This window comes from Panthera leo, chromosome E1 (genome assembly GCF_018350215.1).
Source record: "Panthera leo isolate Ple1 chromosome E1, P.leo_Ple1_pat1.1, whole genome shotgun sequence".
NCBI lineage: Eukaryota > Metazoa > Chordata > Mammalia > Carnivora > Felidae > Panthera > Panthera leo.
Window position 1 is genome coordinate 20,283,112 of NC_056692.1, and position 26,800 is coordinate 20,309,911.

Consider the following 26,800-nt stretch of genomic DNA (forward strand, 5'->3'; position numbering starts at 1 on the left):
TTTATCAAATTACGTTCCTTCGTTTTGCACCTAGACTCCCGTCCTCATGAGAGAAATCTGTGGATAAACGCAAGACCCGATCCATGGGAGCCCCCAAGTGAGCCCTGTATTTTTTGTAGGGCCTGCACAGAGCAGGGCAACAAAAGTCGCCCCGGGAGCTGTACCGGCCCAGAAAATGTCTCCTCTCGTCCAGCCCTGCTCGGCTGGGACGTGGAGACGCCCACCCACTGGTCTGCTCCGATGCCCCCCAGGACTCGCAGAAGCGAATGGCCCAGCTTCTCTTCTCGGTGGTGTTGCTGGCATCCCCCGCTGGAGTAGTGGTGACCCTGTTCTGCTAAATGCACTTTGAAGGGAAATGGAACGGGAGAGGGGGGCAGGGCAGGACACTGCCTGTGAACACGTCCTCTGGGGGCTGGTGAGGTGTTCCCGAGAATGTGAGGCTAATGCTACGCGCTCCCATGTTTGCTCACAGGACGTGGCGGGAAGAAGCTCGCCTGGCACCGAGCACAGGCAGGTTGTAAACGGACACTTCTCAAAGTCATCAGAGGTGTAGCAAGCGTGCCGTGACGGGCCCCAGGGTCCCCGGGTCAGGCCATTCTCTGTTTGGGCACCAGCCAGGCGCAAACGTGGAGGCTCGGGCGCTCGCGGGGGCAATGACACGGAAGGGGCATCTGGAACTCGTGTGTGTAGCTGCGTCACTTCAGGAAGCAAGGCCCGCTGCTTGTGTCAGACCACAGAGGGCTAGGAAGTGCTACTTCTTTTTCAAAACCCGGCTTTAGGAAGTCCTACTTCTGTTTTTGCCGGGGCCGAATGGCTCCTTGGACTGCAGTCACTTCTAAAGCGAGTCTAACGGTCCAGCGCCATGCGGTCCTGAGAGTGGGGGTGTCCCATCTCCTGGTCTACCGAGTCCCGTTTGAGTTTGCCTCTGGTGAGGTATGGGGTCACCACTTCTTTGTGGAAGATAAAACTCCCCTTGTCATCGCGTGGCTCTCCGCAGGCAGCTTGTCCCAAGGCCCCCTGCCCCTCCCCAGCCTGGCGCCCGCCTCCACAGCACTGAACCGGTGGGCAGAAACCCACGTGCCCTACTTGTGGCCCTGCCTCTGCTCTCTCTGCCCTGGCCACCATCACCCTTTTTAAAAAAAAATTTTTTTTTTAATGTTTATTTCTGAGACAGAGACAGAGCACGAGCGGGGGAGGGGCAGAGAGAGAGGGGGAGACAGAATCTAAAGCAGACTCCAAGCCCTGAGCTGTCAGCACAGAGCCCAACTCGGGGCTCGAACCCACGAACCACGAGATCATGACCTGAGCCGGTCAGATGCTTAACCGACCGAGCCACCCAGGTGCCCCAAGGCACTCCCATTCTTGACGGGGTGACAGGCACACACGAACACCCTGTGATTCTCATGGGATGCATGCAGGAGGGCCACGTGGTGACATCAGACTGGCACCTCAGAAGAAGGGGGACTCCTGCAGGAGCAAACTTACTCCTTAAGTATTGTTTTATCTTTAGTCCCTTTATCTCAGACGTTATCCCACGGTAGTGTCACCCATGCCTGTGGTTTCAATGACAGTTACCCAGTCAGCGTCCCCAGCCTAGCATGAGGTCCAAGCACATATCTGCGGCCACCTGCTAGACAAACGCCCTGAGCTGCACCAACAGCTGGGTCTTCCTGTGTCCAACACTGAGCTATCGTCTTGGACCCTTCCCCCAAACTGGTCCCCTCCTCTTGTCACACCCACGACTGCAAGAGTGGTCATCATCTACCTGGTCATGAGACCCGCAAGGCGGGAGTCAGCCTGGATCCCTCCTCTCCCTCTGCTGACCACAGCCAGTCACCACGCTCTGTTCACCGAGCTTTCTCGGTTTCTCTCCACTGCCACCATCCCAGCCCAGGACTCAGCCCTGCTGAAGCCTCCCGATGGATTCCTCTGCCTTCGGTTTGCCCCACACCCCACTTCAAACCTGTCCTCCACCTTGCCCTCAGACCTATCTCCTCAAGGCACAAAAGGAGCCCGTTACTCCCCTGCTGAAACCCCTTCAGTCATTCCCCAGAGCTTTTGAGAACTGCCCGCCCCCGCCCCGGGCTGAGCCGAGTGTCCCCTGTGTCCACTGCTCTCTTGTGGCTCCAAGTGTGCAACGGTGCTGTGCTGGTTCCAGCAGCACGATCGGAGCTCACAATGGCCCTGATGCTTACCAGGGTCTAGAAACGTGAACGAAGTTCCACCGAAAGAATATTTAAAATCAAAGTGGAGGCTGAAAGAAGGAAAGGATGACCTCCAGGAGCTGGAAGGAAGGAGGGGACAGGAGGCCACTGTGAGAGGGAGGGTCCTGCAGATGCCAAGGTGGGGACATGCTGGCTTGAGCAGGAGACCTGCCCATGCAGGCCACATGGGAGGGGAACTGGGTCTGAGGTCTGGAATGAGGCTGAGCCCTTGCAGGCTGCCGGATCCAGAAAAAGGTCACTCGAGCCTACCTTCTAGCCTGGCAAAGTGGGAAGACACACAGTTTTCCAGTAAAGACTGGAACCCTCAAGGTGTCTTCACTAAACCTCTTGAAAAGCAAACCCCACTGCAGATCACCAAAGGCAACGAACAAACCTTCAGAACTCCCACAGGGAAAAGACACATTCCTTGCAAAGGTACAGACCTTTTCATCAAATGTGAGAAAATAATGAAAACACAGACTCTTCCAAGTGTTTAAGGAAAATAACCACCAACCTAGAATCATTGAGCAGGAGGGCAAAAACAAAGACTTTCTCAGACACCAAGGTAAATTTAAACAAGCATTCACTGTATGCATGTATGTATGAATAAATAAATACGACTAACTTTGGGGGTTCAACCCAACACTGATCTAAAGTCCTGGAAGACAACAACATGAGAGATGGGGTGATGGTCCAAGGGAGGCATTTGGAGGGCCTTCGTCATCTGGGAGGAGGGTAGGGACGCTGATGAACTTTAGATTTCCTAAGACCTGCACGGGTGTGAAGAAAACTAATGGTAAACAAGAACGTTCGACGGAAACATGCAACTCTGGAAGAAGTGGAAGGAAGGGGGAGAGAAACTCTGCCTCATCTAATGCAAGGCAGAAAACAGGAACCAAAGCAGCCAAGAAGCAACATGGGAACAAGAAATCACTAGCGTGGATGTGCACACCGAGGCGTGTGAACCCGTTACAAGGGACTTCTCGCATTTAATTTAGAAATGCAGCTACCTGCTATTTGCAAGATACCCATCTAAATCATCATGACAAAGAAAACTTAAATGAAACCAGACACGAGGCAAATACGAATCACAAGAAGGCTGGCAAAAGACGCTGCCGAGAACGAACTCGTTAGGTAATTGTTTTCTAAAAAAAAAATTTTTTTTAGCGTTTATTTATTTTTGAGACAGAGAGAGACAGAGCATGAACGGGGGAGGGCCAGAGAGAGAGGGAGACAGAGAATCTGAAGCAGGCTCCAGGCTCCGAGCTGTCAGCACAGAGCCCGATGCGGGGCTTGAACTCACAGACCGTGAGATCATGACGTGAGCTGAAGTCGGACGCTCAACCGACTGAGCCACCCAGGCGCCCCAATAATTGTTTTCTTTATCAGGGAGTAGTTCAGCAGGACGGTTGTCATGATATATCTGCCATCATAGAAAATGATCTTAATGTGCTTTCCTAAAACACAGATCAGCAGACGATATTAAAAGAACATAGATTTGGGGCCCCTGGGTGGCTCAGTTGCTCAAGAGTCCGACTCTTGATTTTGGCTCAGGTCACGATCTCACGGTTCGTGGGGTCAGGCTCTGTGTTGGGCTCTGCACTGGTGGTGCGGAGCCTGCTTGGGATTCTCTCTCCCTCTCTCTCTGCCCCTCCCCTGCTCACATTCTCATTCTCTCTCTCTGTCAAAATAAACTTAAAAAAAAAAAAACTTTAACCAAAGAACATAGACTTGAACCCAATTAATAAGCTTGGGTGGGGGCACCTGGGTGGCTCATTTGGTCAGGCGGCCGACTTCAGCTCAGGTCATGATCTCATGGTCTGTGAGTTTAAGCCCTGCATCAGGCTCAGAGCCTGGAACCTGCTTAGGATTCTCCGTCTCCCTCTCTCTCTCTGTCCCTTCCACGCTTGTGCTCTCTCTCTCAAAATTAAATAAACAATAAAAAAAATAATTTAAAAACAAGCCTGTGTGTATGTGTGTATTCACTACGCTCAGCAATCGGACACACATTAGAGAAGCGACACTGGGCACGCGGATCAGGTACTAGACCACAAAAGGAGTGCGGTAAATACCTAAGAATTACCATCAGACAGAAATTACCTTCTGACTATACTATAATAAAAATAAAGGTGAATACAGGCATACCTCGGAGACCCCGCAGGTTTGGTTGTAGACCCCATGATAAAGCAGGTCCCTGAATCTTTTGATTTCTCAGTGCGCGTAAAAGTTAAGTTTACACTATGCTGTAGTCTACTAAAGTGTGTAATAAATAGCATTATGTCTAAAAAAAATGTACATACCTGATTTAAAAAAATACTTTATTGCTACAAAAATGCTAACCCTATGTGAGCTTTCAGTGAGTCACAATGTTTTCGCTGGTGGAGGGTCTTGCACAGTGTTGACGGCTGCTGACCGATCAGGGGGCCGGGTGCGAAGCCAGGGTGGCCGTGGCGGTTTCTCAAGATAAGTCAATGAAGTCCGACTCTTCCTTTCACGAACAATTTCTCCGTAGCACGTGATACTGTTCGATAGCATTTTACCCGCAGTAGGACTTCCCTCAAAATTGGAGTCAGGCCTCTGGAACCCTGCTGCTGCTTTATCAACTAGGTGTATGTCATATTCTAGATCCTCTGTTGTCATGTTGACGTCTTTGCTGGGAGTAGGTTCTGGCTCAAGAAACCACTTTCTTGGCTCAGCCGTAAGCAGCAGCTCCCCATCCGTTCCAGGTTCCTCGTGAGATGGCAGCCCTTCAGCCCCACCCTCAGGCTCCGCTTCTGACTTTCATCCTCCCGCTATCGTACCACATCTCCACTGAAGTCTTGAACCCCTCAAGGTCCTCCAGGAGGGTGAGAATCAACTTCTCCCAAGTTCCTGTGAACATTCATATTCTGACATTCCCATGAATCACAGATGTTCCTAATGGCATCTAGAACGGTGAATCCTTTCTAGAAGGTTTTCAATTTACTTTGCCCAGATCCCTCAGAGGAATCACTATCTGTGGCAGCCATAGCCTTACAAAATGTATTTCTGAAATAAGACTTGAGAGTTGAAATTGCTCCTTGACCCGTCTCCATCGGCACTCTTGGGTCACCGGGTGCTTTGTCAGGGAGCAGTCCTGTTTTGAAAGGAATCTTTTTCAGAGCACTAGGTCTGAAAAGTGGGCTTAAACTATTCAGTACGCCATGTTGTAAACAGATGACTGTCATTGGGGCTTTGTTGTTCCATCTGTAGAGCACCGACAGAGCAGATTTAGCATAATTCTTAGGTGCCCTAGGATTTTCAAAAGGGTCAACCAGCATTGGCTTCAACTTACAGTCACCAGCTGCTTTAGCCTCTAAGAAGAGAGTCAGCCTGTCCTTTGAAGCTTTGAAGCCAAGCATTGACTTCTACCTACGAAAGCCCCAGATGCATCTCCTTCCAAGAGAAGGCTATTGCACTTACACTGAAAATCTGTTTACTGCAGCCGCCTTCCAGAATGATCTTAGCTGGACCTTCTGGAGAACTTGCTGTAGCTTCTCCATCAGCACCTGCTTCACCTTGCACTTGTGTGTTACAGACATGGCTTCTTTCCCTAAACCTCATGAAGTAACTTCTCCACCAGCTTCAAACTTTTCTTCTGCAGCGTCCTCACCTTCGTCAACCTTCACAGAACTGAAGAACCTTAGGGCCTTGCTCTGGATTAGGCTTTGGCCCAAAGGAATGTGGTGGCTGGTTTGATCTTCTCTCTGGACCACTCAGACTTTCTCCAAATCAGTGATTGGCTGTTTTGATTTCCTTCCTTCCTTCCTTCCTTCCTTCCTTCCTTCCTTCCTTCCTTCCTCCTTTCCTTTCCTTTCCTTTCCTTTCCTTCCTCTCCTCCTTTCCTTTCCTTCCTTTTTTTCTCTCTTTCTCCCTCTCTTTCTTTCAAGTTTATTTATTATAAGAGAGAGACAGTGTGAGTGGGAAGTGGCAGAGAGTGAGGGGGAGAGAGAGAATCTCAAGCAGGCTCCACACTGTCTGACGTAGGGCTCGAACTCACAAACCATGAGCTCATGACCTGAGCTGAAACTGAGAATCAAATGCTTAATTGAGCCACCCAGGTGCCCCTGGCTGTTTCGCTTTCTTACCATCCATGTGATCACTGGAGGAGCACTTCTAATTTCCTTCAAGCACTCTTCCTTTGCATTCACACTTTGGCTATTTGGTGAAAGAGGCCTAGCTCCAGGCCTGTCTCAGCTTTCTACAGGACTTCCTCACTAAGCTTGATCACCTCTAGCTTCCGATTTACACGGAGAGACGGGTGACACTTCCTTTCACCCGAACGCTTAGAGGCCACCATAGGGTCACTAACTGCCCTAATTTCAATATCGTTGTGTCTCAGGGAATTGGGAGGCTGGGGGAAAGGATGAGAGAGACGTGGGGTGGGGGTGGGGACAGAACGCACACATCTACTTATGAAATCACCATCTTATATGGGGCACAGTTCTGGGCACCCCATCACAATTAGAGTAGTAACATCACACAGATCACCACATCCAATACAATAATCATGACAACATCTGAGATAGCGGGAGAATTCCCAAAACGTGAGAGATACAAAGTGAGCAAGTGCTGTAGGAGAAACAGTGCCAACAGACTTGCTTGACGCCAGGTGGCCACAAACCTTCAGTTTGTAAAGAAGGCGCTAGCTGTGACGGGTAGTACAGTGAAGCCCGATAAAATGAGGTATCCCTGTGTACGTGCTTCCAAGGATTCTTAATTTTTTTTTTAATGTTTATTTCGGGGGGGGGAGGGGCAGAGAGAGAGGGAAACACAGAATCCCAAACAGGCTCCAGGCTCGGAGCCGTCAGCCCAGAGCCCGACGCGGGGCTCGAACTCACGGACCGCGAGACCGTGACCTGAGCCGAGGTCGGACCCTCAACCGACTGAGCCACCCAGGCGCCCCTCCGAGAATTCGGATTACACTTCTCGATCTTTGATCTGTGAAGCACAGCAAAGGGACACACCATGAAGCAAGGCGTGCCTGGATAATAATAATAGAACGATAGCAGAAAAGCATATGGTACGTGCCTCACAAATACCGGTTTGTGAGATCCTCGTGAGAGCATGTGGTAAGTTCCATTTTCGGAAGAGGAAATAAGGCCTGAAGAGGCTAAGTACGTGCCAAGGTCACACGGCACAGCCAGAATTTGAACCCAGGCAACGAGGCTAGAGTCCAAGCCTTAAGCTCTGTGCATCCTGCCACTAAAATAGTCATTGGACTTTGTTAGCTACTCTGCCTCTTTACTACGTGCTCTGAGCACAGCAGAAGTGTTTTTCATCGCCCCATTGAGAGCTCCTAGCGCAGCGTCTAATACAAAATAGGAGTCGCATAAAAGTCTAGAGAAAGATTTTTTTTTTTTTTTTTAAAGACATGACTGAGAAAGTCGCGGGGATTCACTGTGACATACGACACCAACCGGAAGACCCGAGGCCAGCCTGGTGCATCTTCAAAGCAGTGTTGCTGAGAGGTGAGTCCGTCAGGCTTTCGGGCACAGGGGCCCCTGGCACCTCACTCTGAGCGAGGGTCTGTTTACGGGGAGAGGCCTAGTAAGAGGCACCAGGCATGCTCACGGGGATGCTCTTTGGAGAAGGATCCCTTTGCAAAGTGAATCATGGCCTCGCTTGGTGAATCCAAGCTTTCCCATGGTAGGCGCTCCTGTCCCTCTGCTAAGGAAATAAAAACACATGGTAGGATGGCAAACATGTGGACTGATGGGTTCCGGAAACAAAAATACATAAACACACACGTGGTGACTAAGGCTGGTATTACGTAGCAGCATGCCTCATGCGGTCGTAAAACGGTCTTGAATTGGGGGAGCAGAGGCTGAAAATCACGCGTTCATCGAGAACCTGTCATGTACGAGGCAGTGTATTAAACATTTTGCCATTTTCAGTGCCTCTTTCAATGCTTCCCCAAACCTTACGAGGCACTGAGATCATGCCTGTGCTGTAGACGGGGACAGAGAAGCTGTCAAGGTCAAGGATTCCCTGTGGTGCAAAGTGCTGAGGCCACCCACCCCTAGGCCCAGGGGGTCCACTGAGCCCCCATCTGTTCAGTCCCACACGGAGGCGCTCCTCTGGCTCTCGTGCCGGCCACCAGCTCCGCGGCGTGGGGTTCCTTAATCCTTGGTGCTTGTGAGTCAGATTCGAAAGCATTTGTCATCCGCTGTGAGGACGCCGAGGTTTGGACTTTCTTGCCTACGACCGCGACCCCCTTTTACCACTTGTGTGTTTCTCTTTCTGGGCATTTCCTTCTTCGGCCCCTGGCCCGAAGGCGGTTGATGTTGCCAGGCCTGGCTGATTCCAGGCTGCCAAAGAATGGGGGCTCTGTCCCGGTGCTTGGAGAGTTTGTGCACGGTTTTGACTATTCCCTGGTGCGTGCTGGTGTCCCCGAGGAGGACGCCGGCAGGTTGCTGTCCCCTGTGTGTGGGCAGCCGTGCCCTGGTGAGGTGGGGCAGGGCCCGGCCTCCGCGTGCCGGGGACCGCCGCTTGCTCTGTGATTTGTCTCCCCCTCCCGCCGTCGGAGACCAAGGTGGGGAGAATGTTGCATTCTGCTTTATTTATACATTTGGAATCTGGACTCTTTCTTTAAAGGCTGCGTTCCTCTGTCCCTCCCCAAATGCCCAAATTGGTGCTTTACGCGAGGGATAATGAAACCTCTGAAAACCGAACTGTAAGAACAAAACCATACCCTCAGCTCCCTCAAATATACGAGGGAAGAACAACAAACAGAAGTAACAAAACACAACACTGCCAAACCAAACAAAAAGCCTACCACAAAACAAATGGGCCCGCGGCTGTGACCACAGCTATAGCTCAGGCTGGGTCAGGGGGACACCCAGGCCATGTGGCATCACCTCTGACAAGAGGACGGTGCCTCTGGAGGCTCTGGAGCCTTTGGGGGACATCTGTGTGAAAGCTCCACTTTCCTGCCTCTCTCTTCCACCTCCCCCTTCCTCTCTCCCTCTCTCCCCCTTCAACTTCTCGTCTTGTGCTTGTGCTCTAAGGGGCTTTATTTTACCAAAAAAATATCTGTTTGAGAGTTGTTTTTTTTTTTTTTTTAACATCTTTGCTGTTTCCTGCTTACATCTCTACTTCTCCTATCTTGACACTTCTGTTACAGCACTGCCAAAGTTAGCACCATCTGTGAACACTGGTGTTTATTTTCTCCTCACATCATTAATGAAGGTGCTAAATACGACTGGACTGAACACGCACCAGGACCCACATCTTCTTCTGAACAGATGCACGTTAGTGGCTTGTCAGGAACACCATCCTATATTTGCCTATTCAACTCCCCATCATTAAGAGGCATTTGGGTTTCTGTTTGTGTGTGTCCCCGGGCCGCTCTACAGAGGGGCTAACAGGATCGCAGTCCCCGCTCTGAGAACTGAGCACTGAGGGGGGTTACACACTGGGGGCGTACATACTAAAAGAGAGTCGTGAAAAGAATGTATACATAAGATTAGTTATTTTCACTGGGTTGGGACTTATAGGATAGCATTAAAAAATATTTATTTTTGGTACAATACAGCGGGAGGGGCAGAGAGAGGGGGACAGAGGATCTGAAGCGGGTTCTGTGCTGACAGGCTGACAGCAGTGAGGCTGACGCGGGGCTCAAACTCACGAACTGTGAGATCCTGACCTGAGCTGAAGTTGGATGCTCAACTGACTGAGCCACCCAGGTGCCCCTCTTTTTTTTTATTTCTTTATTTTTTAAGGATGGCATTTTTAAAAATATTTTTTAATGTTTATTTACTTTTGAGAGACAGAGATCGAGTACGAGCGGAGGAGGACACAGAATCCGAAGCAGGCTCCAGGCTCTGAGCTGTCAGCACAGAGCCCGATGCGGGGCTCAAACTCCCACACCGTGAGATCATGACCTGAGCTGAAGTCGGATGCTTAACCGACTGAGCCACTCATACGCCCCAAAGGATGGCATTTTTGAACAGTGTTAGGAACCAAGAAAAATCCTGGGGCTCCTAGGTGGCTCGGTTAAGCGTCTGACTCTTGATTTTGGCTCAGGTCAGGATCTCATGGTTTGTGGTTCAAGCCCTGCATCGGGCTCTTGTGCTGACAGTGCGGAGCCTGCTTGGGTTCTCTCTCTTCTTCTCTCTCTGCCCCTCCCCCGCTCACTCTCTCTCTCAAAATAAATGAACTTACAAAAAACGTTTATTCACAGGCTCAGGAATTTGTCAGCATTGTCTTGAAACACGTTCTACATCAAACATCTGTGTCTAAGGCTCTGGGCTGCAAGATCAATAATAAAACAGCTCCGTTCTGAAGGAGCTCCAGCCCCTGGAGGGAGGCAGACTTAAACAGCTACTCTATAAGGCACTTGGGCTGGCACCATGAGGTCTAGAGTGCGTTCAGGAAGCTCAGAGTGGAGGGAAGTGCCCACCACCAGGCAGATGTGGAGGCTTTTGTCGAGAGGGGCAGCCTCTTGGGCTGTGTGGCCCATGGCTCTGCTAGGCAGATACACTGAACAAACTGGGCTCTCTCCATGACGACAGGCTCCCAGTGAGCCCAGTGGGCTCGCCCAGCATAGTCAGTGTCTCTCCTTCCTTTGATAACATCCCCCTTGCTCTCATTGTGCCTCCTTCCTGAGGCCTACCTGGGCTTCCCCAGCCCACAGAGATCTCTAGAACCCTACAGACAGGAGGCAATGAACTGCCCCTCGGAGGGTGAGGAGGACTTAGAGATGACCCTGAAGCTTGACCTAAAAGTGAAATTTAGAGAGTGTGCAGAAAATGGCAAGCATGGGACTGGAGTTCAGGATTGAAGTGTGTTTGGGAGAGGGTGGTGAGAGCCGAGGCCAGCCAGATAGGCTGGGGTGGAAGACGAGCAAGGAGTTGAGGCTTAAATTTGTAGGCAATGGGGACATCCTTAAGGGATCTCAGGAAGGGAAGATAGATAATACTTTGTCTTCTTCTGTGCACATACCATGATCTGAAACTGACTTGTTTGATTGGCTTGCTCACTGTCTGTCTTCCTATGGCTCCCACCCCCTTCCCAAAAGTAAACTTCATGGGAGTGGAACCTTCTCCATATCCCCTGTGCTTGAAAGAGTGGCTGGCATACAGTAGGTGCTTAATAAAAAGCTAATCTGTAAAATTGATAGAGAGGAAGCAGGTATGTGGATGAGAGATTGATGTGGGCATTTTCAGGCTGGAAGACCAGTTAGGAAACTGCCAATCAAGGGAGTAAGGACTGTGGTCAGTAAGAAGGCAAAGCTGAGTTAAGTCTGAGATGCATCAGGGTAAGAATCTGGTGACTGACTAATGTAGGTGGGGAAAGGGAGTCTGCCAATGTTCCTAGCTCTTCAGCTTGGGTGAGGGAAGAGAGAGAATGAGTTTGGTTTTGGCCAGTGTGGAGTTGAACTTCCTCTGGAAAATCATCCAAAGGGTTTCACTACACATGATGTATGATGTCGACTCAGGGGTACACAACTCATTGCTCTCCTTTTCTTAAGAGAAACACATGAGCCGGTAAGGCAGGTCATGTATCACAACTGTTTCACAAAACCTACTTTGTTCACGCATGCTATTACAATATGATTGTGGTGCTGTGTTCTATTAGGCAAATAAGCCTAGAATTTGGAAATGCACTGTTAACCGTGGCAAGCACAGCAGCCTGTCTGAGCAACTGTGCCTTCTGCAACCTGGCTGCCATTCTCCTCCATTCCGAGCCCCTTAGTATTTCAAATTCCCTGTTAAATGTTACCGTTTTTTCTTTTTTTTTTATACTTTCCCCACCATTCCTTCCAGCAATCTTTATCTGAAAGTACCCAAACTTTTAAAGCAGTATTTCTAGGAGCGATAGTACACATTATAAAGGAAATAACAAAGAGAAAAATGAAAAGAAATCTTGGCTTTGCAAACAGAAGGTCACATTCTCTAAAACTGTGGTGCCCTACAGGAATTTGGAAACTGGTCAGTGTCCCATGACAATCGGCAAATTATGTTTTACTCAATGGTTAGTTCAAGTCCCCGTTTAGGGGCCGTTACCACATCCAACTGCTGCTCGCCGAGCCTGGAAAAAGTGATTTCCCTCGGACACCCAGCAGTCTTGTGGAACTGACTATACCACACCTGAGAGTCGGCCATTCCAGATAGTGGTGGCAGCGGCAGGGCAGACCCGGGGCCTGGGGACCTCTAGGTTCTTTGTATTTCTAGGAATGCTGCTTAATCAAGGGAGGAGACCATGGGGCACAGTGGAAGGAACCTGCCCTTTGGAATTAGCTGGTCTGGGGTTTGAGCTCAGCTGTCTGGCCCGGGCCCATCACCTGCTCCTTTGAAGCTCAGTTTCCTCCATGGGGGTAGTTAATTAACAGGGAGCAATGCCCTCTCTCCCCAAGGGCTTTGGTGAGAGGTGGAGAAAATCCAGGCAGAGTGGCTAGCACAGAGCCTGGTGCTGAGTACATGCTCCATGAACGTCTGTTAATGGAGTGAAGTGCTTCAGTGAAGGAGGTTCTCGCATTTAGGAGGTTGGTTCAACAACTGACGTGAGGCCAAAGGAGCCCTTGTGTCTCAAGGCCTCTTCGCTTGATCAAGGACAGCCCTTCACCAAACAACTCTGCCACCTTCTAGGGCCATGCTGGTGAGAGGCTTGTGATCCCAGAAGGTCCTTTCAACTTGTTCTTGGGTACTTAAAAAAATCCCATTTAAGCTGACAAATGATGATGACACAGTTCTTTTTATACATTTTCCACCTCACTCTTACTAAATTTTGCTGCCCATCCAGGCAACTGTAACCCACGGCGAAGCATATTTGATTAGGCAGCAAGACACTGGGGATTTTTGTTCTGAGGGGAATTCAAAGAGTTTAAAACAGAAGCAACCATCTCATAAACCAACTCCAGAACCCTGAGATGAAAAGAAACAAACTGCCCACTTTCTACCACCTGTTTGAGAACAGAAGGGTTTGCATGCAGTTATGTTAGCTAAAAAATGTACCCTCGTCTCACTGCGGTACAGAAGCCTTCACCACACGAATGCTTTTGATGGAAAATCTGCCCCCTGCTCTGATACACCCTTTCATGCTGGTAATAACAGAGGCGAAGCAGGCCTTTCTATCAATATGTTCCACACACTTCTTAGCAGCTCTGGTTTTTCTATTCTGCATTTGCTATTTTAAGCGAGTACATAATGCATCAATTTTCAGACTCTTACTCAACGCCACTGCTATAGAACTGAGAACTCAGTAATCTTGTCAGGCAGCACAGAACAATATTCCAACAGATGAAACATTCCATGCAGCCTTATTTCCCTTTTCCTGGGATGGGGCATCTATTTCTGGCCCTGTAATGAGAGAGGAACCAGTGGCGGTGGTCCAGTCCTTCTTGTTCAGGAATCCCACATCACAGAAACCACTCACCATGCTGTTGCTGGAAGACACATCAAAAGCCCCATGGGGTCTCAAGTCTATGCGACTGCTCTCTTACTTTTTAAGTTCCCAGAAATGGGTTGTATGGATCCAGGCTGGAGCATGCTGGCTGGAAATGGGAATGTGGGCTCTCTTAAGCCACATCTGAGCTTTTCCTGCCTGCCATGAAGAGTTCCAGTTCTCTCCATGATCACTAACTAAAGAGCCCAAGACTAACCTTGATTTCCCTGCCGCCCAGTCTCCTAAGAGAGTTCAACGGGAAGTGCCCCCAGGTGGCTGCTAGCCAAATTTGCCTTGACCTCGAGCGTAGGCACACCTCTAGTTGAAAGTCAGTTGCATCTAATATCTTGGTGGGCAGTGTGTGTACAGTGTGTGTACTGTGTGTGTACAGCCTTAGTGGCCTTATTTACTGCCTGCGGGGTCACCTGGGAGAGAGGACAGAACAATCCACCTCTACCCCTGTTGGCTCACAAATGGGTTAGTCACACTTTCCAAAGATCTACTCTGGCTGGTACAATGGGCTGAGGCATTCCTACCAACGTTCCTCCAGTGTTTATCTCCTGACAATTAAAAATGGCACAACAAATTAGATTGCGTGAGTGCCCGAGTGATTCTGCTGAAAAATGAACAATTCCATAATAACCCTATACCACTGCTTTCTGTCTAAAGAACGATTTCATAGCATCAAATGATTCAGCCATCCCGATGGGGACCTTGCATTACTGGCTCAACTTCATTAGCATGAAAACAAGCAAACCACATGCACTCTTCCTCTGGGGCTGGAAGTCAGACACCCTGAGCAATATTTAGGTCACTGCTGCCCGGGCAAGTCTGAAAAATGGTTCGTGCCCTGGATAGATAGTTACATATTTGTTTTAAACGACTATCGCAGAAGGGGACCCACAGGCTTTTTAAGGCAAAGAGAGGGAGAGGTTCCACGAGCAGGACTGAAACAACCCGAAGTGGGCTAAAGCAAATAATCTCTTTGTCCAGGGTAAAGTGTATTGGCATCAGCTTATTGGCCGAAATAGAATCTCTGGGTTTGGTGAGCAAAGTGTCCCCACTTCCTCTGAGAAGCCCACAGAGCAATGATTCGTAACCTTGACTGTGCACCATGACTAGAGAAGCACTTGCAAAACAGGGCCCTGATAGTGGTCAGGCTCCACTCCTACAGACTGACTCATTTGGTGTGTGTGTGGCCCCCGGACGTTGGTGCTGTTAAGCCCCAGGTGGCTTCCTGAGCCACACCGTACTGCAGATCACCAGAGCTTCCAGAATGACTGGAAGAAGAGCTGGCCCTGACCTGCCTCAGACAACTGCTCCAATCAGCTGCTTGGGAACTGCTTTGGCAAATGACAGGGTTCCCTTTATATACAGTTTAACTGATTCATCAAGTTCCTTATTGTGATGCATTTCAATTACACAAGAATTATTTGGAGCAAGTATGTTATAGAGCTATTTGATACAGGAGGGGTTGAGCCTCTGAGAGGTCACAAAGCAGGGCGCCTGGGTGGCTCAGTTGGTCAGGCATCCAACTTCGGCTCAGGTCACGATCTCATGGTTCGTGAGTTTGAGTCCCGCATCAGGTTCTGTGCTGACAGCTCAGGGCCTGGAGCCTACTTGGGATTCTGTGTCTCCCCCTCTCTCTGCCCCTCTTGTCATGCTCTGTGTCTCTCAAGAATAAACATTAAAAAAATAAAAATTTTTTGAAAGGTCACTAAACTTGGAGGAGGGCCGTAGAGATAAGCACCCTGCCAACCCCCTGGCCCCATCACTCTGTCAGTACCCTCCCATCCACTTCTCTTCACCTCTGTATTCAACAGGTACATACTAAGTGCTGACTGCATGCCAGCCCCTGAAGACCCAGTGGTGTGTAAGACAGGTCTTGCTTTTGCCCCGCCCCCCCCCCCCCCCCCCCCCCCCCCCCCGCCAAGCTTACAGTTTGGTGTGGAGACTTACATAAACATGACTTACACACTCATTTCCATTTAGCCAGGATTCTGGGAAAAGCACTGAACATAAACAGTACAGGGTGCTATGGAATCACATAGATCTACTCTGGGGGAAATGAGGAAATGCATTCTTGAGGAAGTGATGTTAAATTTTAATATCATGCTTTGTTTTAAAAAGTGAATAATAAATGCACATGGTCTAACACCCACAGGTACGAGGGTATATGTAGGGAAAGCAAGTTCGCCTTCTACCCTGTCCTCTGGCCTCTTGGCCCCCTCCCTACAGGCACCTGCACTTCCACTTTGCCATCAGTGGTCCAGACAACTTTCTGTGTGACTATATAGGATAAATTCACTTATTTATCAGCGGGTGACTTTAAAGCTGAAATCTCAGCCATACCCATCCTCAAGAATGCCTTTTATTTCTGATGTAGGAATGATGGCAATGGGGCCATGGTATGCTGAGGAAACCAGAGGATACTAGAGAGCCACTGACTCAGGGCCATGACAAGAGCGGTCCCGGCTTTGGGCTGTTAATCAGTGTTTCATCACTTAAATGCTGAGTGTGACTTTCAGAACATGGAAAAGGTCGTTTCAATGCCTACAGGTAAACCAAATGCCTACTTATGTGTTGGATAGATACAGCTAGTATCTAGAAGCTGTTTCTTTAGACCACGCTGTATCACAAATGTTTTTTGTATGATTATCACTTTTTCTTGTAAAGAAGAGGGCATCAGCTAGAACATAAGACAATCTGACGTGTTAAGCTGTGCCCTCCACTAGAGCTGCTCTGTTGCCCCAGGACACAGGTGGAGAACAGAAGGGTTTATGGGTTGGGGGTCATTACCGTGGCCTCAGCACCCTTAATTACCAGGTGACCCTGAATGCTAACAGCAGCACAGCACATTTTGGTACACGCTGCCAAGCCAAAGAGCCCAAGCCCTGGACGTCCTGATCTGGGGGCAGCAACCTCACCTAGATGAGGAACTCGTAGTGGATGAGCTCTCTGAGGCCCAGATGCAGTGAGTTTGCAGGACTTTCAGGTCCGAGTCACTGGGGTGGGGGGTGGGGGGCAAAGTGGGCAGCACCTGACCTCCTTTGTCTGTCCTGTGCTCCGGTGGCCAGAGAGGGAGGGCCACGGCCACAGGGACAAGGAGCCACGGATGGGCGTCCAGGTGAGAAAGACCAGCTCCTGTTCTCCTGATCCCCTTTTGAAAAGACTGGTTTCAAGTGAGGCATTAAGGTTTCCAAGATTAGCAAAGGGGCGCGTGTGGACCGGCCCAGTTCCCCCCGGCCCCCTCCCCCACCCCCATACCTGCAGCGGGAGGGTGGGGGGCAAGGCGACAAAGGCGAGGGGGAGGGTGAAGGAGGAGGGGGTTGGGACGGAGGTGGGGGCGCAGGCGGCGAGCGAGACAAAGAGAAGCCGCAGAGCCCAGGGTGGGCTGCGGCGGGGGAGGCGGGCCCGCAGAGGCTGCTGCTTTTAGCTCCGCCGCTCCCCTGGTCGCCATGGCGACGCGCGCATTAGCGATTCCCTCTGACATTGACAGGCCGCCGCCGCTGCCGGCCTGGGGCGGGGGTGCTGCGGGTGGAAAATGTGTGCTCACACACACGCACGCCCACCGAGGAGGCCCGGCAGCGCCAGCTCCTTCCAGACTGTAGTTTAATGCATCATTTATGCACCCCCCCCATCCACCCTCCCCCCTTCCGGCTGTTTTTATTTGTTTGTCTTTCTAGAGAAGGTGATGATTTGGGGCTTAGCTCATCTGCTGGCACACTGAGCTCACTGGGTGGCTGAAAGGGAATGGGGATATGGATTTGGGTCAGCTAACAGGGTGTGATTGGTTTAAGGCAAGAACACTAAGAAATGGGGTATCTGGGCGAGTTGCAGGCTCTTTTGTTTTTCTCCTTTACACCAGGCATATATATTGGCCAGAAATGCTTAAAAGCGGGGGGGGGGGGGGGGGGGGGGGGGGGAGAAAGGGCTACCCCTGCAGACATGTGAAATAGGATTAGTGGAAACCCTGAAGACTGAGGCCGCAAGAATCATCCTGCAGCCGTTTGCCACACATGACAATTTTCCTGCTCAGATTCCTGCTCCAGAAAATCAGTCTGTTTTTTGTTTGTTTTTTTTCTTTTTTGGTACTTGGAGCCCAACCTCATGCTATTATCTCTCAGACTGTATTTCTGCACGAGCAGGGAGAGACTTGTGAAACTACCCTTTGAGGGCAGAAACTCACCATCTCTGTAACTGCTGAGCCCATGATGGGACACTAGCCGAGGGGGATGGCCTGGGCTCAAATGAAGTCTCTAGAGAGGACTTCCCAAGGTCAGCCTCCCGAATGCAATAGGGACTGAGCCCAGAAACATCCTGTTAGCACAGATGCCTCCCTTTGAACTCAAACAAAGACCAAGGGGTGTGGTTGGGAAGTTTCTGAAAACTCAGCGAATAGCAAAAACGTGGGCAGGAACACATGCCTTTTTATCCACCAGGCGAAGTCTCCCCTTTATGACACATCTTGCCTGGGTCTGGAGCATCACACTTTGTAAGATATTAAAGAGGCATGTTGATGAATAACAGGCGTGTGATGGGGTGGTGTGGGTTGGCAGGAGCTGGCTCCCAGCAGCTCTGCTCTCAGCTGCCGTGGCCAGGACTGTGGCATTCCCAGGGATGAGAGCACACCGAATCTGACCGGAGTGCCATTTCCTGACCAACAGAACTGGCTCTGTCTGGCTAGACAGGTGCTGTGTCCATTCCAAGAGTCCTCTGTGTTCTGTGCTAATCTTGGAAGTCACTCTGGGATCCCAGGGTAAGGAAGGATTCTCAACCAGGCCTTGCCATAGCCACCGACAGAAAAACTGAATAAAAGCAATAAATGTGGGGGTGCATGGGAGGTTCGGTCCGTTAAGCATCCGACTCTTGATTTTGGCTCAGGTTATGATCTCCCAATTCGTGAGATCGAGCCCCGCATCGGGCTGTGCGCTGACAGTGCGGAGCCTGCTTAAGATTCTGTCTCTACCTCTCTCCCCACTTCCCCTCACACTCGTGCACGAGCACATGCGTTCTCTCTCTCAAAATAAATAAACTTAAAATCAAACTAATGCGAACTGCTCTTATGCCTGCATTCCAGAACTCTAACCTTCCTGTATTCAAAGATGACTGGCAAGGCGACGTTCGTCTTCCTTGCAGGTGGAATGATGGAGGTGGAACAGGGGACAGAAGGACGAAGAAGCTAAGAACACGGGGGCAGGGAATTAGCCCCTTTGTCCGGCATTTCCTGACCAGTACGACTGGGGAAAGCCTACAGACAACACACTACCTTTCTACACGTTGACCTAAAAGACCAAACCTCAATTCTGGAAGCTCAGAATTCTAGAAGTGGGCCTTGAGAAATGATCTGACCTTGAGTTGTACTTTAAGCACAGAAACATCTCAAACATTCTGGCCAGAGGCTATTTATTTCCTGAAGACCTCTCCCTGAGGGACAGATGGCCTGTGCCTCCCTCTGGTATTACTGGATCCTGACAGCAAAGTTCTTCTAAACCATGACAACCAACCTACTCCTTGGAAACACACCTAAAATAGGGACAAGGCCCAAGCGATATACAGCATTTCTGTAGTCTGGAATGAGCGTTATGACAGTGACATTAAAGCAGTTTTCCTTTAGAGGCTGACTCTGTGTGATAAAGGCCCACGAATTCCCACACAATCAAGAACAAACTGAGAAGGAGTCTGAGGAAGTGAAAGAGGAATTTTCAATGCCTCACAGAAGCCGCTTCTATGTTTGGGAGGCAGAGCTTGAAGGAATACTTAAATATACATCATAAGTAGTGAAATGAGTGGCCAAAAATTTAAAATGATTTGGGGAAACGTGAATTTGCAGAGATATGGGTGGTGAGGACTTCTTTGTCCACAGAACCCTAACCAGTCGCCCTCGATGAAATAAATCCCGGTTTCCCTGAAATATTCCACATATTCATGTCTAATAAAAGGTACATATCCTCCATGAACAAATAATTTTATGTTCTGTGGTTAAAGGACATGTTAATTTAAAGTGGTATCTGGGGCTCCTGGGTGTTTCAGTCGGTTAAGCATCTGACTTCAGCTCAGATCATGATCTCGCTGTTTGTGGGTTCAAGCCCTGCGTCGGGCTCTGGGCGGACAGCTTGGAGCCTGGAGCCTGCTTCAGACTCCGTGTCTCCCTCTCTCTTTGCCCCTCCCCGCTCATGCTCTGTCTCTCTCTCTTTCAAAAATAAATAAAACATTAAAAAAATTTTTAAATGGTATCAAATACATTATCTTCACAGGGCATCACCCACTTTTTGTCTTGACTCCCATCCCACATGGAAGGCGTGATTTTGTCTCCTAATGGTGAGCAGAAACCACCAGACCTATGGACCTTTTGGTTTCCCGTTGGAAACCAGAAGGAAAGAGTTCTGTCCCAAACTACCCTCATTTCCTGGAGGCCTTTCAAATGTCTGATGTGAAGATGAGTTAAAGCATTACGGGGTTTGGAGGGGACATCTGAGAACATACCTGCAGGTGAGACCCCGTTTCCCAAACTGACAGCAGACTCCCAAGGGAATGGGGCACAGAGCAAGATGTGAGGCCGAGACGGGGAGGGACAGGGGGAGGACGGGACGACCCGGTACAAAGTCGGTGTGAGGCTAAGGGGCAGTGTGAGGATGCTAAGGATAGGGAGACCCAGGAGAAACCCGAGCAGGGGTGCAGAGCTCCAAAGCCAAGTCCGATTTATGCTTTGCGGCTGAGGGGGTCCGGCTTCACCTGTGTGTTCCACTGAGCAACATCACACCGCTTGATGTCCTCACTCTCTCGGGGTCCCCCGAGCCTCCTGGACAACAGCCGGCCCTCACACCACGTCCCCTGCCCACACGCTGCATGTGAGAAGGATGGCCCGGAAGAGAAGGAAGGGAAAGAGCAGGCAGGACCGCAGGGGAGAGAGGGGGTGAGCACAGGGGTGGACCCCTGTTATACTCTTGCAACTTCATTTTACAGACAAGGAACCAGGTGCAGGGGGATGGTGAATTGTGCACGATCACGGAGGTGGTGAGTGGTGAAAGCCAAACCCTCACCCGGGCTTCTGCTCTCCGATTTGGCACCCATTCATCCAGTCTCTGGGAGGAAAAGGAAGCACCGGGTCTCACCAATAACGAAAGGGCGAGATAAATGCAAATCAAATGCAGAAAAACTCTCCACAGGAAACTGAGGAGTCTCTAAAAAACCAGCCCATTTAGCCTCTGTGACAAATAACGGAACTGGGGCAACTGAGCGTCCACACTGCCAGGCAGGGTGCCCTGGGCAAATTTCTACACCTCTCCAAACACACGCTTCCTTGGTCATGGAATGGGGATCACAGTCGTATCGCCCTCATCCAGATTTTGTGAAGATCAAAGAGTCATGAGCCATGGCAAAGAGCTTTCTTAGCACAGCGCCTGTAGCCTAAGCACTATTATGATTACTACAGGGCTGCTACAATCGGGGATAAACCCGTTTCCTTACTGGAAAAGGCCATAAAAAAAGTCTGCTGGTGCTTTTCTATGCATGGGAAAGTATATCTATTGTTTGGGGACGGGGGCACTAAATGGGTATTTTTTTAAAATTCCCAATAATAATAATAATAATAATGATAAAAGCATCCTTTTGCTTTTGTCTTGGTGGAGCATGCTTCCTTCTGACATCAACTTTTTCTTCTACTGGGGAGAAAGTCCCAGTCTCAATTTCACAACTAAAAAAAAAGGGGTTTCTTAGGAAAGTGTCATAAACACCTCCACCCTAACGGGCTGAGACTATGATGGAAACCACGAAGAAGTGACTTACTTCTGTATTTCATGACTTTTGTTTTCCTTAGGAAGTCACCTGGACCTGGATTACAGCTGAGAAGAGGAACTCTTAGTCTGAAAGAGCTCAGACGTCAACGTGTTTTTTCCTCCATCTGTAAAATGGGTACAATGAGGTTCACGCAATTTGTTCGAGTGGGGAACTGCAAGTTCCCGGTGTTATGTCCTCGGCTCCTGGGGTGATACACCTCTGATCACTGATCCAATGGCCCAAAGACAAATCTCCCTCCCTCTCTCCCTCATTTCTGTGGCTATCTCATTCAGAAACCCAGCTCCTCAAGAATTTTACATTCCTGGTTATTTTTAGACTCATTTAGTTTGTTCAGACATGGTCACCACATGGCATGCAGCTGTGGAAAGCAGCTGCTGTGGTTTGATTTCTAGTCAATATTACTTGACATTTCTTGTCAGGTGATTTCTAAAATTTCTTTCTTTCTTTTTTTTTTTTTTTTCCCGGGGGATCTCAAGACTTTTCCCCCTGGATTTTGAGGTGCAACATCACAGCTGTGCATCTGAGAGCCTGCTCCAGGCTGGGGATGGGGCCAGAATCCTGCTAGAAAGGAAGATTTCTTTCTATTCTCAGGACCCAAACGTCTCAGCCCCAGAACACTCAGGTCCTGACAGCTTCCTGAAGACCCTCCTCTCAGTTTTGTGCTTTGAGTGAGGGGCTGCTGTCTCCTGGTCTCAGGAAGAAAGGAGGAAGGGTGAGGCAGGTAGCTGGCCTGCCAGGAGCCTACCTCAGTGACAATAGCTACCATGTACCAGAGGCTGGGTCACTCCGCTGAGGGGAAAGCCGGACCGGATTGGCTGCAGGCTTCCTCCTGCTCCCCCTTAACAGCTTTTCTCCCCGACAGGTGCTTACCTGCCTTTCTCTGGCTCATTCAGCCATCAGTCTCTTGGCTCAGCCCATACACCCATCCACCACGATGCTTTTGCCTTTAGGAGTTTTGCACATTCTGTTCCCACCTGGAAGACTCTGGGTTCTTTTTCCGGACCAACGCTATTTCTCATTTGATTCTCAACATCAGCATCCCTTGGGGAGCCTCTCCCGATCCTCTAAGACAGGGTTAACTCTCTCTTTGAGGCACTTAACACCTCGGACTGTAATATTTTTCTTACAAACAGGCCTGTTTATTCCTCCAGTCTCCCCACTAGACTCTACACTCCTGGGTGGGCTCAGGTCTTGTCCACAGTTGCACCCCCACTTCCCAGCCCAGCGTCCGGCCTGGCATACAGCAGGTGCCTGGCAAATATGTGCTGAATAATGTTCCAGGCTCACCAAGAACTCCCTCCTCCTTTTCTCCCCCACCTGATGTATTTTTTAGACTGTGTCGAATTCTTTGTTCTTCAAATCACTTCTGTAATAAGCTTTCTATTTTATCACGGCATCTATTTAAGTCAAGTCCTTTGTCAGTTCTGAGTTTGACAAAAATCTTCAATTGTGCAGGTACGGACAAAAACGTGACGCTGTGTCTGACACATAAACGAGAAGTGAAAATCGTGGCTGGATAACCTGAAAACAGCTAGCGACATCTGTATCCTGGCCATCCTTCCTCATGAAGCCTTCTTTTTTGTGGGCTGGTAAGTTTTGACCCTTGTTTTTAAGGTGCGGTTATTCTCGACAAGGAGACAGCATAGGTTTCCAACTAGGAGACCGTTCTCTCAAGAGAGTCCTTCTTACAGTGGAGGAAGTTTTCAGTTACATACGGTCTCCACTCGCGTCCCTTCTCCCCACCCAACCGTGTGCTTTAGGCAGACAGGAACGAACGCACGAGCCACGGTTATCGGCGGTTACCTTCAGCAGCACTGCCAGCTTCTCCACAACTACTTTGTGCGAGATGACGTTCCCCAGCCCTCACTGCTGCGAGGCGTGTGGAGGTGGGAGCGCACACAGCGTGTACCACAGCGGCACAGCCCTCTTCTAACCGCAGCTCAGCAAATTCAACGCTGGGCCGCAACAACGGCCAGAGGGACGGGGTCCCCGCACACACAGGGCTTCGGAGTGGCCCCAACGGCATCTGAAGCCGGGCCTGGTGCTACCAAAGCAGCCCCGGGTCCTGGCAAGAGGACCGGAAGGGAGGGGACGTGCGGACGTCCGAGGGCCGTGCGCAAGGAGGCAAACGTCACGGAGTGTCCAGCCTGCTGGGGACACTGCCGGGCACCATGGACTATAAGCCGAGGGTCCGCCTTCTGTCCTCGGTGACTTTACGGTCTAGAAATATTGACAGGAAGGCAGAGGCAAGACATTTTGCACAGCAGTCGAGGCTAAGCAGATGCGAAACAACCTGATTCTTGTGGCAACAGCACTGGCCTGGGCGGGATCTACCCCGCTTAAGGCTTATACCTCTCCTGCCCTGGCCCCGGCCGATGTTTGTGGGGAAGAAGGGCTCGCCTGACTGGAGGAGAAGCAGGATACCAAGGACCCTGTTGCTACCGCAGGTGGCAGAGAGTGTCTGGGTGACATGTGCTAAGAAGCTGGTCCCCTCAGATTAAGGAAGTCAAAAGGGAGAGGAGCTGGCCCGTATAAAAAACTTGGGGACACGTGTCTGGAAATGATGGGGATGGGTGGTATGGCAGGCTGAGTAGCGGCCCCGCAAAAGGTATCCACATCCGATTCCCTGGAACCTGAGAATGTTACCTCACACTGCAAAACAGGACACTGCAGATGTGATTACATAAGGCTCTTGAGATGGGGAAGTTATCCAGGATGATCCAGGTGTGCCCTAAATGCCATTGCAAATGTCCTTGTAAGAGAAGCAGAGGGAGATCTGACACGGACAGAAGAGAGAAGGCCACGTGATTGCGGAGGCAGAGATGGGAGCGATGTGGCCACGAGCCAAGGGATGCCGGCAGCCCCAGCAGCTGGAGGAAGCTTGGAATGGATTCTCCCCTAGGGACTCTGGAGGGAGCTCTGTCCTGTGGACACTCTGATCTGAGGTCAAAATCATTTCAGTGATAACGACTTTCAACTGCTGGCCTTCAGAAAGGTGACAAAACAATTTCTGTTGTTTAAGTCACGAAGTCTGTGGTCACGTCTTATAGCAGCAATGAGAAACTTAAGATACAGTTTAGATGTGCCACTTGATGAAGCTTCTGATTCAGTTCCCACAGGCATCGTATGCTGGGACCAGTAAGAGAGAGGGACAATCATTTCCTATTATCATATTCACTATGTAGAGCCAGCATCAAAATTCTGCACACATTCACACGCACACGCACGCACACACATGTGCACATACGCGCATACCCCTCTCCTGGATTTGAATCAGCAACTGCTCTCATCCAGCTTTGCAGTGTTAGGTCGTTTCTGAGAGGAATTCATAGTAAATTGGAACAGGTCGCTGTGAACTGAGAAAAAGAATCATGAAGCAATCGCGGAGTCAGGGGTGGGGGTGGGGCGGTGCTCCCAGAAGGCATCATGGACGCACAGTGGAGACAAGAGTGGGAAGCAGAAGGCAAGGACTCACTTTAGAGGAGCAAGCAGGCTGGACAGAGGGAGCACCGCCGCCCCCCGCCCCCCCCCCCCCCCCCCCCCCCCCCCCCCCCCCCCCCAAGAAAAAGGAAAAGAGAAGGACTTCTTTTGCAGTTCTAAGAAGATGCTCTGTCAAGGAGAATATAGGGATAAAGGAATGCCTGATGAGTTTTCTTTCTATCTTGAAACTCTTTTGTAGGGATAAGTGTTATAACCTTGGGAATGGGATTTACTTGAAAAAGAGGAATATGGGGACATTGTGGAGTGCGCTGTGTGAATGTGGCCAGGACAGTGTGGTGGGAGGGGGTGCTGCCTTTTGGTTGGGGGGGCAACTTTGGGCTCCTGCTGCATTTTAAAGGCGGGAGGTAGGTGCCTTTAGCTTAAGGAATGATTTTGGGTTTGGGATGCTGAGGTGTTTCTGTGGTCCTTGTGAGGGAAGATACAGAAGGGGCACAGGGGGTGAGAAATCCCCCGGGTTGAGAGAAGAATGCCCTGTCTGTAGTTGTGGCACCATTCCAAGAGGCTCTCCAGAGACAAGGCTCCTAACTATAGAACAGGTCCTATGCCATCTTCTGTCACATCAGCAAGCTTGGGGAACCAAGCAGCCTTCTCACTGCACGCTGGCTCCACAATGTCAAGAGCTCTCCGATGTACCTACATTTCAACAATAGCGTCTGGAGTCCCTAATTCATTACTGGTCAGCATCACCTAGTGAACATTCACAGTATCCACAGCACTGGAAGTTCGTGAGGGTTTGCAGGAAAAGTGGATGGCACAGGTCTCTGTTCTCCGGGAAGAAACAGACAAATACAAGTAAATCCAAACCCAAATGAAAACACAGGTGACAGGTGTCTCAGGTGCTGACACCAAGAGGAAGTAGCAAAGAACCCAGAGGATCTGTATTCACCGCGCCCCCATTTATACTGTATCTGTGGTCTTGAAGAGTCACAGAACTGCTTTAAGTCTTTCTAGCCATCTGTAAAATGGGTTTACTAGAATAACAAATGGCTCAGGTTGTTAAAAGAGCTAAATGAGATAATGAATACAAAAGCCGTCTATTTATTTGATTTTATCTTTTCATAATCTCTACGCCCAACGTGGGGCTTGAACTCACAACCTCGAGATCGAGAGTCACACGATCCACTGAGCCAGGGGGTGCCCCTGAAAGCACTTTTAAAACATTAACTGTGGTCTTAACATATGTTACAATGTATAGCATAAGGAAATATTAAGAAACTTACACTGAGGAGGGTAGAAAAATGATAGATGGTTAGTGTAGTTCCAAGAATATCATAATTTCCTTGTGACTCATCAGGACACTCTGGGACAATAATTAGAGCTATCGTTCAAGAGAAAAGAACATCTTGATATTGAGCATAGTCCACACGGGGGTTGGTCTGCCCCCTTCTTTCGGTGCTGTCTTCTTTCCCTTTGGAGAACTGACGCACCCCTACTCCAACCATGGGCGCAGCCGCCTGTCACAGCGCCTCGCTCCCTGGCCTCAGGGCACGTGATCTGGACCCTACTCCCTGGCCTCAGTGCTGGAGCCAGGGTGGAGGGCACGTGATCCAATGTGGGCCACTCACAGATTTTCTTTGGAGGATTCATATATTTGAATGAGGCAAGCTTTCCCCTTTCCTTTAGGTTGCTATGCTGGCATAATGCAAGCCTGGAGTGGCCTGTGGCCGACAGTTCCCCTGTGTAGAAGCAGCCTGTGGTAGGACAGAATGAGGCCAACACACAGAGACTGGGGAGTCAGGTTAGGGGAAGAAAAAGGATCTTGACAGCAAGCAAGTCCTTAGTTCTAGTGCTTAAACCCCCAGGGTCCTTCACCTCCCAGTTCCTTCCAGGATATTCAATTTCGGGTTTCAACTGGTCACGTCATCTGAAAGAGTTCTGATTTATATAGT

General features: G+C 49.9%; 1 protein-coding gene and 1 long non-coding RNA gene across 3 annotated transcripts in view; one reads left to right on the forward strand and one right to left on the reverse strand.

The window, feature by feature from the left end:
- The window catches only part of MYO1D (myosin ID), a 357,670-nt gene that overhangs the window by 4,240 nt on the left and 326,630 nt on the right, over positions 1 to 26,800 (reverse strand). The gene's annotated exons all lie outside the window — the stretch shown is intronic.
- LOC122206659 lies at positions 1,296 to 21,178 on the forward strand. 2 transcript variants are annotated; one of them, XR_006196542.1, is made up of 5 exons: positions 1,296 to 3,338; positions 7,595 to 7,693; positions 15,997 to 16,169; positions 19,868 to 20,102; positions 20,577 to 21,178. It is a non-coding gene; the product is annotated as an uncharacterized LOC122206659 (long non-coding RNA). The 2 variants fall into 2 exon arrangements; XR_006196541.1 differs by lacking the exon at positions 15,997 to 16,169.